The sequence below is a fragment of the Parasteatoda tepidariorum genome, chromosome 8, assembly GCF_982258835.1.
Source record: "Parasteatoda tepidariorum strain Cologne lab strain chromosome 8, Ptep-v5.0, whole genome shotgun sequence".
Taxonomy (NCBI): domain Eukaryota; kingdom Metazoa; phylum Arthropoda; class Arachnida; order Araneae; family Theridiidae; genus Parasteatoda; species Parasteatoda tepidariorum.
This window is the reverse complement of record NC_141762.1, coordinates 12693062-12702722: the sequence shown is the minus strand read 5'-3', so window position 1 is coordinate 12702722 and position 9661 is coordinate 12693062. Positions and strand designations below refer to the sequence as shown.

General features: G+C 31.5%; 27 non-coding genes across 27 annotated transcripts; all 27 read left to right on the top strand.

Moving 5' to 3' along the window:
- The first annotated feature begins 144 nt into the window (after window positions 1-144).
- On the top strand, window positions 145-217 carry TRNAT-UGU (transfer RNA threonine (anticodon UGU)). The gene has a single exon. It is a non-coding gene; the product is annotated as a tRNA-Thr (tRNA).
- Window positions 218-420: 203 nt separating this feature from the next.
- Window positions 421-493, top strand: TRNAT-CGU (transfer RNA threonine (anticodon CGU)). Its single transcript has one exon. It is a non-coding gene; the product is annotated as a tRNA-Thr (tRNA).
- A 203-nt stretch (window positions 494-696) lies between these two features.
- TRNAT-UGU (transfer RNA threonine (anticodon UGU)) lies at window positions 697-769 on the top strand. Its single transcript has one exon. It is a non-coding gene; the product is annotated as a tRNA-Thr (tRNA).
- A 475-nt stretch (window positions 770-1244) lies between these two features.
- TRNAT-UGU (transfer RNA threonine (anticodon UGU)) lies at window positions 1245-1317 on the top strand. The gene has a single exon. It is a non-coding gene; the product is annotated as a tRNA-Thr (tRNA).
- A 196-nt stretch (window positions 1318-1513) lies between these two features.
- Window positions 1514-1586, top strand: TRNAT-UGU (transfer RNA threonine (anticodon UGU)). Its single transcript has one exon. It is a non-coding gene; the product is annotated as a tRNA-Thr (tRNA).
- A 203-nt stretch (window positions 1587-1789) lies between these two features.
- On the top strand, window positions 1790-1862 carry TRNAT-UGU (transfer RNA threonine (anticodon UGU)). Its single transcript has one exon. It is a non-coding gene; the product is annotated as a tRNA-Thr (tRNA).
- A 203-nt stretch (window positions 1863-2065) lies between these two features.
- On the top strand, window positions 2066-2138 carry TRNAT-UGU (transfer RNA threonine (anticodon UGU)). The gene has a single exon. It is a non-coding gene; the product is annotated as a tRNA-Thr (tRNA).
- Window positions 2139-2618: 480 nt separating this feature from the next.
- On the top strand, window positions 2619-2691 carry TRNAT-UGU (transfer RNA threonine (anticodon UGU)). The gene has a single exon. It is a non-coding gene; the product is annotated as a tRNA-Thr (tRNA).
- A 755-nt stretch (window positions 2692-3446) lies between these two features.
- Window positions 3447-3519, top strand: TRNAT-UGU (transfer RNA threonine (anticodon UGU)). The gene has a single exon. It is a non-coding gene; the product is annotated as a tRNA-Thr (tRNA).
- A 196-nt stretch (window positions 3520-3715) lies between these two features.
- Window positions 3716-3788, top strand: TRNAT-UGU (transfer RNA threonine (anticodon UGU)). The gene has a single exon. It is a non-coding gene; the product is annotated as a tRNA-Thr (tRNA).
- A 203-nt stretch (window positions 3789-3991) lies between these two features.
- Window positions 3992-4064, top strand: TRNAT-UGU (transfer RNA threonine (anticodon UGU)). The gene has a single exon. It is a non-coding gene; the product is annotated as a tRNA-Thr (tRNA).
- A 203-nt stretch (window positions 4065-4267) lies between these two features.
- TRNAT-UGU (transfer RNA threonine (anticodon UGU)) lies at window positions 4268-4340 on the top strand. Its single transcript has one exon. It is a non-coding gene; the product is annotated as a tRNA-Thr (tRNA).
- A 480-nt stretch (window positions 4341-4820) lies between these two features.
- TRNAT-UGU (transfer RNA threonine (anticodon UGU)) lies at window positions 4821-4893 on the top strand. The gene has a single exon. It is a non-coding gene; the product is annotated as a tRNA-Thr (tRNA).
- A 479-nt stretch (window positions 4894-5372) lies between these two features.
- TRNAT-UGU (transfer RNA threonine (anticodon UGU)) lies at window positions 5373-5445 on the top strand. The gene has a single exon. It is a non-coding gene; the product is annotated as a tRNA-Thr (tRNA).
- A 203-nt stretch (window positions 5446-5648) lies between these two features.
- TRNAT-UGU (transfer RNA threonine (anticodon UGU)) lies at window positions 5649-5721 on the top strand. The gene has a single exon. It is a non-coding gene; the product is annotated as a tRNA-Thr (tRNA).
- A 479-nt stretch (window positions 5722-6200) lies between these two features.
- Window positions 6201-6273, top strand: TRNAT-UGU (transfer RNA threonine (anticodon UGU)). Its single transcript has one exon. It is a non-coding gene; the product is annotated as a tRNA-Thr (tRNA).
- Window positions 6274-6476: 203 nt separating this feature from the next.
- TRNAT-CGU (transfer RNA threonine (anticodon CGU)) lies at window positions 6477-6549 on the top strand. The gene has a single exon. It is a non-coding gene; the product is annotated as a tRNA-Thr (tRNA).
- Window positions 6550-6752: 203 nt separating this feature from the next.
- Window positions 6753-6825, top strand: TRNAT-UGU (transfer RNA threonine (anticodon UGU)). The gene has a single exon. It is a non-coding gene; the product is annotated as a tRNA-Thr (tRNA).
- A 203-nt stretch (window positions 6826-7028) lies between these two features.
- On the top strand, window positions 7029-7101 carry TRNAT-UGU (transfer RNA threonine (anticodon UGU)). The gene has a single exon. It is a non-coding gene; the product is annotated as a tRNA-Thr (tRNA).
- A 196-nt stretch (window positions 7102-7297) lies between these two features.
- On the top strand, window positions 7298-7370 carry TRNAT-UGU (transfer RNA threonine (anticodon UGU)). Its single transcript has one exon. It is a non-coding gene; the product is annotated as a tRNA-Thr (tRNA).
- A 203-nt stretch (window positions 7371-7573) lies between these two features.
- TRNAT-UGU (transfer RNA threonine (anticodon UGU)) lies at window positions 7574-7646 on the top strand. Its single transcript has one exon. It is a non-coding gene; the product is annotated as a tRNA-Thr (tRNA).
- Window positions 7647-7849: 203 nt separating this feature from the next.
- Window positions 7850-7922, top strand: TRNAT-CGU (transfer RNA threonine (anticodon CGU)). Its single transcript has one exon. It is a non-coding gene; the product is annotated as a tRNA-Thr (tRNA).
- Window positions 7923-8401: 479 nt separating this feature from the next.
- TRNAT-UGU (transfer RNA threonine (anticodon UGU)) lies at window positions 8402-8474 on the top strand. Its single transcript has one exon. It is a non-coding gene; the product is annotated as a tRNA-Thr (tRNA).
- Window positions 8475-8677: 203 nt separating this feature from the next.
- TRNAT-CGU (transfer RNA threonine (anticodon CGU)) lies at window positions 8678-8750 on the top strand. The gene has a single exon. It is a non-coding gene; the product is annotated as a tRNA-Thr (tRNA).
- Window positions 8751-8953: 203 nt separating this feature from the next.
- Window positions 8954-9026, top strand: TRNAT-UGU (transfer RNA threonine (anticodon UGU)). The gene has a single exon. It is a non-coding gene; the product is annotated as a tRNA-Thr (tRNA).
- Window positions 9027-9222: 196 nt separating this feature from the next.
- On the top strand, window positions 9223-9295 carry TRNAT-UGU (transfer RNA threonine (anticodon UGU)). Its single transcript has one exon. It is a non-coding gene; the product is annotated as a tRNA-Thr (tRNA).
- A 203-nt stretch (window positions 9296-9498) lies between these two features.
- On the top strand, window positions 9499-9571 carry TRNAT-UGU (transfer RNA threonine (anticodon UGU)). Its single transcript has one exon. It is a non-coding gene; the product is annotated as a tRNA-Thr (tRNA).
- The last annotated feature ends 90 nt before the right edge of the window (window positions 9572-9661 follow it).

The following is a 9661-nucleotide window of genomic DNA, read 5'->3' as shown; positions in this document are numbered from 1 at the left end:
TTTGTTTTTTATGATATTTTAATATTTGAAAATACATAAAGATTTTCTTTAATGAATTTTAAAACACAAATTGTAAAATATCACATAACCGGGTTATTTTTATTTTCATTGAATTTAGAATTCGTTGTTTTACACTGCTTGTGCGCCACCAAAGCTCAGTGGTTAGAGCAATGGTCTTGTAAACCAGGGGTCGTGAGTTCAATCCTCACTGGTGGCTCTCAGAGTGCTGTGTTATAAAAGCTTTTAATTTGAGGGATATTACATATGCCTTTGTTTTTTATGATTTTTAAATATTTGAAAATACATAAAGAAGAAAGATTTTCTTTAATGAATTTTAAAACACAAATTGTAAAATATCACATAACCGGGTTATTTTTATTTTCATTGAATTTAGAATTCGTTGTTTTACACTGTATTTTCGCCACCATAGCTCAGTGGTTAGAGCACTGGTCTCGTAAACCAGGGGTCGTGAGTTCATTCCTCACTGGTGGCTATCAGAGTGCTGTGTTATAAATGCTTTTAATTTGAGGGATATTACATATGTCTTTGTTTTTTATGATATTTTAATATTTGAAAATATATAAAGAAGAAAGATTTTCTTTAATGAATTTTAAAACTCAAATTGTAAAATATCACATAACCGGGTTATTTTTATTTTCATTGAATTTAGAATTCGTTGTTTTACACTGCATGTGCGCCACCATAGCTCAGTGGTTAGAGCACTGGACTTGTAAACCAGGGGTCGTGAGTTCAATCCTCACTGGTGGCTCTCAGAGTGCTGTGTTATAAATGCTATAATTTGGGGGATATTACATATGTCTTTGTTTTTTATGATATTTTAATATTTGAAAATACATAAAGAAAGATTTTTCTTAATGAATTTTAAAACACAAATTGTAAAATATCACATAACCGGGTTATTTTTTTTTCCATTGAATTTACAATTCGTGGTTTTACACTGCATGTGCGCCACCATAGCTCAGTGGTTAGAGCACTGGTCTTTTAAACCAGGGGTCGTGAGTTCAATCCTCACTGGTGGTTCTCAGAGTGCTGTGTTATAAATGCTTTTAATTTGAGGGATATTACATATGTCTTTGTTTTTTATGATATTTTAATATTTGAAAATACATAAAGAAGAATGATTTTCTTTAATGAATTTTAAAACACAAATTGTAAAATATCACATAACCGGGTTATTTTTATTTTCATTGAATTTAGAATTCGTTGTTTTACACTGCATGTGCGCCTCTATAGCTCAGTGGTTAGAGCACTGGTCTTGTAAACCAGGGGTCGTGAGTTCTATCCTCACTGGTGGCTCTCAGAGTGCTGTGTTATAAATGCTCTTAATTTGAGGGATATTACATGTGTCTTTGTTTTTTATGATATTTTAATATTTGAAAATACATAAAGATTTTCTTTAATGAATTTTAAAACACAAATTGTAAAATATCACATAACCGGATTATTTTTATTTTCATTGAATTTAGAATTTGTTGTTTTACACTGCATGTGCGCCACCATAGCTCAGTGGTTAGAGCACTGGTCTTGTAAACCAGGGGTCGTGAGTTCAATCCTCACTGGTGGCTCTCAGAGTGCTGTGTTATAAATGCTTTTAATTTGAGGGATATTACATATGTCTTTGTTTTTTATGATATTTTAATATTTGAAAATACATAAAGAAGAAAGATTTTCTTTAATGAATTTTAAAACACAAATTGTAAAATATCACATAACCGGGTTATTTTTATTTTCATTGAATTTAGAATTCGTTGTTATACACTGCATGTGCGCCACTATAGCTCAGTGGTTAGAGCACTGGTCTTGTAAACCAGGGGTCGTGAGTTCAATCCTCACTGGTGGCTCTCAGAGTGCTGTGTTATAAATGCTTTTAATTTGAGGGATATTACATATGTCTTTGTTTTTTATGATATTTTAATATTTGAAAATACATAAAGAAGAAAGATTTTCTTTAATGAATTTTAAAACACAAATTGTAAAATATCACATAACCGGGTTATTTTTATTTTCATTGAATTTAGAATTCGTTGTTTTACACTGCATGTGCGCCACTATAGCTCAGTGGTTAGAGCACTGGTCTTGTAAACCAGGGGTCGTGAGTTCAATCCTCACTGGTGGCTCTCAGAGTGCAGTGTTATAAATGCTTTTAATTTGTGGGATATTACATATGTCTTTGTTTTTTATGATATTTTAATATTTGAAAATACATAAAGAAGAAAGATTTTCTTTAATGAATTTTAAAACACAAATTGTAAAATATCACATAACCGGGATATTTTTATTTTCATTGAATTTAGAATTCGTTGTTTTACACTGCATGTGCGCCACCACAGCTCAGTGGTTGGAGCATTGGTCTTGTAAACCAGGGGTCGTGAGTTCAATCCTCATTGGTGGCTCTCAGAGTGCTGTGTTATAAATGCTTTTAATTTGAGGGATATTACATATGTCTTTGTTTTTTATGATATTTTAATATTTGAAAATACATAAAGAAGAAAGATTTTCTTTAATGAATTTTAAAAACACAAATTGTAAAATATCACATTACCGGGTTATTTTTATTTTCATTGAATTTAGAATTCGTTGTTTTACACTGCATGTGCGCCACCATAGCTCAGTGGTTAGAGCACTGGTCTTGTAAACCAGGGGTCGTGAGTTGAATCCTCATTGGTGGCTCTCAGAGTGCTGTGTTATAAATGCTTTTAATTTGAGGGATATTACATATGTCTTTGTTTTTTATGATATTTTAATATTTGAAAATACATAAAGAAGAATGATTTTCTTTAATGAATTTTAAAACACAAATTGTAAAATATCACATAACCGGGTTATTTTTATTTTCATTGAATTTAGAATTCGTTGTTATACACTGCATGTGCGCCACTATAGCTCAGTGGTTAGAGCACTGGTCTTGTAAACCAGGGGTCGTGAGTTCTATTCTCAATGGTGGCTCTCAGAGTGCAGTGTTATAAATGCTTTTAATTTGTGGGATATTACATATGTCTTTGTTTTTTATGATATTTTAATATTTGAAAATACATAAAGAAGAAAGATTTTCTTTAATGAATTTTAAAACACAAATTGTAAAATATCACATAACCGGGTTATTTTTATTTTCATTGAATTTAGAATTCGTTGTTTTACACTGCATGTGCGCCACCATAGCTCAGTGGTTAGAGCACTGGTCTTTTAAACCAGGGGTCGTGAGTTCAATCCTCACTGGTGGTTCTCAGAGTGCTGTGTTATAAATGCTTTTAATTTGAGGGATATTACATATGTCTTTGTTTTTTATGATATTTTAATATTTGAAAATACATAAAGAAGAATGATTTTCTTTAATGAATTTTAAAACACAAATTGTAAAATATCACATAACCGGGTTATTTTTATTTTCATTGAATTTAGAATTCGTTGTTTTACACTGCATGTGCGCCTCTATAGCTCAGTGGTTAGAGCACTGGTCTTGTAAACCAGGGGTCGTGAGTTCTATCCTCACTGGTGGCTCTCAGAGTGCTGTGTTATAAATGCTCTTAATTTGAGGGATATTACATGTGTCTTTGTTTTTTATGATATTTTAATATTTGAAAATACATAAAGATTTTCTTTAATGAATTTTAAAACACAAATTGTAAAATATCACATAACCGGATTATTTTTATTTTCATTGAATTTAGAATTTGTTGTTTTACACTGCATGTGCGCCACCATAGCTCAGTGGTTAGAGCACTGGTCTTGTAAACCAGGGGTCGTGAGTTCAATCCTCACTGGTGGCTCTCAGAGTGCTGTGTTATAAATGCTTTTAATTTGAGGGATATTACATATGTCTTTGTTTTTTATGATATTTTAATATTTGAAAATACATAAAGAAGAAAGATTTTCTTTAATGAATTTTAAAACACAAATTGTAAAATATCACATAACCGGGTTATTTTTATTTTCATTGAATTTAGAATTCGTTGTTATACACTGCATGTGCGCCACTATAGCTCAGTGGTTAGAGCACTGGTCTTGTAAACCAGGGGTCGTGAGTTCAATCCTCACTGGTGGCTCTCAGAGTGCTGTGTTATAAATGCTTTTAATTTGAGGGATATTACATATGTCTTTGTTTTTTATGATATTTTAATATTTGAAAATACATAAAGAAGAAAGATTTTCTTTAATGAATTTTAAAACACAAATTGTAAAATATCACATAACCGGGTTATTTTTATTTTCATTGAATTTAGAATTCGTTGTTTTACACTGCATGTGCGCCACTATAGCTCAGTGGTTAGAGCACTGGTCTTGTAAACCAGGGGTCGTGAGTTCAATCCTCACTGGTGGCTCTCAGAGTGCAGTGTTATAAATGCTTTTAATTTGTGGGATATTACATATGTCTTTGTTTTTTATGATATTTTAATATTTGAAAATACATAAAGAAGAAAGATTTTCTTTAATGAATTTTAAAACACAAATTGTAAAATATCACATAACCGGGATATTTTTATTTTCATTGAATTTAGAATTCGTTGTTTTACACTGCATGTGCGCCACCACAGCTCAGTGGTTGGAGCATTGGTCTTGTAAACCAGGGGTCGTGAGTTCAATCCTCATTGGTGGCTCTCAGAGTGCTGTGTTATAAATGCTTTTAATTTGAGGGATATTACATATGTCTTTGTTTTTTATGATATTTTAATATTTGAAAATACATAAAGAAGAAAGATTTTCTTTAATGAATTTTAAAAACACAAATTGTAAAATATCACATTACCGGGTTATTTTTATTTTCATTGAATTTAGAATTCGTTGTTTTACACTGCATGTGCGCCACCATAGCTCAGTGGTTAGAGCACTGGTCTTGTAAACCAGGGGTCGTGAGTTGAATCCTCATTGGTGGCTCTCAGAGTGCTGTGTTATAAATGCTTTTAATTTGAGGGATATTACATATGTCTTTGTTTTTTATGATATTTTAATATTTGAAAATACATAAAGAAGAATGATTTTCTTTAATGAATTTTAAAACACAAATTGTAAAATATCACATAACCGGGTTATTTTTATTTTCATTGAATTTAGAATTCGTTGTTATACACTGCATGTGCGCCACTATAGCTCAGTGGTTAGAGCACTGGTCTTGTAAACCAGGGGTCGTGAGTTCTATTCTCAATGGTGGCTCTCAGAGTGCAGTGTTATAAATGCTTTTAATTTGTGGGATATTACATATGTCTTTGTTTTTTATGATATTTTAATATTTGAAAATACATAAAGAAGAAAGATTTTCTTTAATGAATTTTAAAACACAAATTGTAAAATATCACATAACCGGGTTATTTTTATTTTCATTGAATTTAGAATTCGTTGTTTTACACTGCTTGTGCGCCACCATAGCTCAGTGGTTAGAGCACTGGTCTTGTAAACCAGGGGTCGTGAGTTCAATCCTCACTGGTGGCTCTCAGAGTGCTGTGTTATAAAAGCTTTTAATTTGAGGGATATTACATATGCCTTTGTTTTTTATGATTTTTAAATATTTGAAAATACATAAAGAAGAAAGATTTTCTTTAATGAATTTTAAAACACAAATTGTAAAATATCACATAACCGGGTTATTTTTATTTTCATTGAATTTAGAATTCGTTGTTTTACACTGTATGTGCGCCACCATAGCTCAGTGGTTAGAGCACTGGTCTTGTAAACCAGGGGTCGTGAGTTCAATCCTCATTGGTGGCTCTCAGAGTGCTGTGTTATAAATGCTTTTAATTTGAGGGATATTACATATGTCTTTGTTTTTTATGATATTTTAAAATTTGAAAATACATAAAGAAGAATGATTTTCTTTAATGAATTTTAAAACACAAATTGTAAAATATCACATAACCGGGTTATTTTTATTTTCATTGAATTTAGAATTCGTTGTTATACACTGCATGTGCGCCACTATAGCTCAGTGGTTAGAGCACTGGTCTTGTAAACCAGGGGTCGTGAGTTCTATTCTCAATGGTGGCTCTCAGAGTGCAGTGTTATAAATGCTTTTAATTTGTGGGATATTACATATGTCTTTGTTTTTTATGATATTTTAATATTTGAAAATACATAAAGAAGAAAGATTTTCTTTAATGAATTTTAAAACACAAATTGTAAAATATCACATAACCGGGTTATTTTTATTTTCATTGAATTTAGAATTCGTTGTTTTACACTGCTTGTGCGCCACCATAGCTCAGTGGTTAGAGCACTGGTCTTGTAAACCAGGGGTCGTGAAATCAATCCTCACTGGTGGCTCTCAGAGTGCTGTGTTATAAAAGCTTTTAATTTGAGGGATATTACATATGCCTTTGTTTTTTATGATTTTTAAATATTTGAAAATACATAAAGAAGAAAGATTTTCTTTAATGAATTTTAAAACACAAATTGTAAAATATCACATAACCGGGTTATTTTTATTTTCATTGAATTTAGAATTCGTTGTTTTACACTGTATGTGCGCCACCATAGCTCAGTGGCTAGAGCACTGGTCTCGTAAACCAGGGGTCGTGAGTTCATTCCTCACTGGTGGCTATCAGAGTGCTGTGTTATAAATGCTTTTAATTTGAGGGATATTACATATGTCTTTGTTTTTTATGATATTTTAATATTTGAAAATACATAAAGAAGAAAGATTTTCTTTAATGAATTTTAAAAGACAAATTGTAAAATATCACATAACCGGGTTATTTTTATTTTCATTGAATTTAGAATTCGTTGTTTTACACTGCATGTGCGCCACTATAGCTCATTGGTTAGAGCACTGGTCTTGTAAACCAGGGGTCGTGAGTTCAATCCTCACTGGTGGCTCTCAGAGTGCAGTGTTATAAATGCTTTTAATTTGTGGGATATTACATATGTCTTTTTTTTTTATGATATTTTAATATTTGAAAATACATAAAGAAGAAAGATTTTCTTTAATGAATTTTAAAACACAAATTGTAAAATATCACATAACCGGGATATTTTTATTTTCATTGAATTTAGAATTCGTTGTTTTACACTGCTTGTGCGCCACCATAGCTCAGTGGTTAGAGCACTGGTCTTGTAAACCAGGGGTCGTGAGTTCTATCCTCACTGGTGGCTCTCAGAGTGCTGTGTTATAAATGCTTTTAATTTGAGGGATATTACATATGTCTTTGTTTTTTATGATATTTTAATATTTGAAAATACATAAAGATTTTCTTTAATGAATTTTAAAACACAAATTGTAAAATATCACATAACCGGGTTATTTTTATTTTCATTGAATTTAGAATTTGTTGTTTTACACTGCATGTGCGCCACCATAGCTCAGTGGTTAGAGCACTGGTCTTGTAAACCAGGGGTCGTGAGTTCAATCCTCACTGGTGGCTCTCAGAGTGCTGTGTTATAAATGCTTTTAATTTGAGGGATATTACATATGTCTTTGTTTTTTATGATATTTTAATATTTGAAAATACATAAAGAAGAAAGATTTTCTTTAATGAATTTTAAAACACAAATTGTAAAATATCACATAACCGGGTTATTTTTATTTTCATTGAATTTAGAATTCGTTGTTATACACTGCATGTGCGCCACTATAGCTCAGTGGTTAGAGCACTGGTCTTGTAAACCAGGGGTCGTGAGTTCTATTCTTACTGGTGGCTCTCAGAGTGCAGTGTTATAAATGCTTTTAATCTGTGGGATATTACATATGTCTTTGTTTTTTATGATATTTCAATATTTGAAAATACATAAAGAAGAAAGATTTTCTTTAATGAATTTTAAAACACAAATTGTAAAATATCACATAACCGGGTTATTTTTATTTTCATTGAATTTAGAATTCGTTGTTTTACACTGTGTGTGCGCCACCATAGCTCAGTGGTTAGAGCACTGGTCTCGTAAACCAGGGGTCGTGAGTTCATTCCTCACTGGTGGCTCTCAGAGTGCTGTGTTATAAATGCTTTTAATTTGAGGGATATTACATATGTCTTTGTTTTTTCTGATATTTTAATATTTGAAAATACATATAGAAGAAAGATTTTCTTTAATGAATTTTAAAACACAAATTGTAAAATATCACATAACCGGGTTATTTTTATTTTCATTGAATTTAGAATTCGTTGTTATACACTGCATGTGCGCCACTATAGCTCAGTGGTTAGAGCACTGGTCTTGTAAACCAGGGGTCGTGAGTTCTATTCTCAATGGTGGCTCTCAGAGTGCAGTGTTATAAATGCTTTTAATTTGTGGGATATTACATATGTCTTTGTTTTTTAAGATATTTTAATATTTGAAAATACATAAAGAAGAAAGATTTTCTTTAATGAATTTTAAAACACAAATTGTAAAATATCACATAACCGGGTTATTTTTATTTTCATTGAATTTAGAATTCGTTGTTTTACACTGCTTGTGCGCCACCATAGCTCAGTGGTTAGAGCACTGGTCTTGTAAACCAGGGGTCGTGAAATCAATCCTCACTGGTGGCTCTCAGAGTGCTGTGTTATAAAAGCTTTTAATTTGAGGGATATTACATATGCCTTTGTTTTTTATGATTTTTAAATATTTGAAAATACATAAAGAAGAAAGATTTTCTTTAATGAATTTTAAAACACAAATTGTAAAATATCACATAACCGGGTTATTTTTATTTTCATTGAATTTAGAATTCGTTGTTTTACACTGTATGTGCGCCACCATAGCTCAGTGGTTAGAGCACTGGTCTCGTAAACCAGGGGTCGTGAGTTCATTCCTCACTGGTGGCTATCAGAGTGCTGTGTTATAAATGCTTTTAATTTGAGGGATATTACATATGTCTTTGTTTTTTATGATATTTTAATATTTGAAAATACATAAAGAAGAAAGATTTTCTTTAATGAATTTTAAAAGACAAATTGTAAAATATCACATAACCGGGATATTTTTATTTTCATTGAATTTAGAATTCGTTGTTTTACACTGCTTGTGCGCCACCATAGCTCAGTGGTTAGAGCACTGGTCTTGTAAACCAGGAGTCGTGAGTTCTATCCTCACTGGTGGCTCTCAGAGTGCTGTGTTATAAATGCTTTTAATTTGAGGGATATTACATATGTCTTTGTTTTTTATGATATTTTAATATTTGAAAATACATAAAGATTTTCTTTAATGAATTTTAAAACACAAATTGTAAAATATCACATAACCGGGTTATTTTTATTTTCATTGAATTTAGAATTTGTTGTTTTACACTGCATGTGCGCCACCATAGCTCAGTGGTTAGAGCACTGGTCTTGTAAACCAGGGGTCGTGAGTTCAATCCTCACTGGTGGCTCTCAGAGTGCTGTGTTATAAATGCTTTTAATTTGAGGGATATTACATATGTCTTTGTTTTTTATGATATTTTAATATTTGAAAATACATAAAGAAGAAAGATTTTCTTTAATGAATTTTAAAACACAAATTGTAAAATATCACATAACCGGGTTATTTTTATTTTCATTGAATTTAGAATTCGTTGTTATACACTGCATGTGCGCCACTATAGCTCAGTGGTTAGAGCACTGGTCTTGTAAACCAGGGGTCGTGAGTTCTATTCTTACTGGTGGCTCTCAGAGTGCAGTGTTATAAATGCTTTTAATCTGTGGGATATTACATATGTCTTTGTTTTTTATGATATTTTAATATTTGAAAATACATA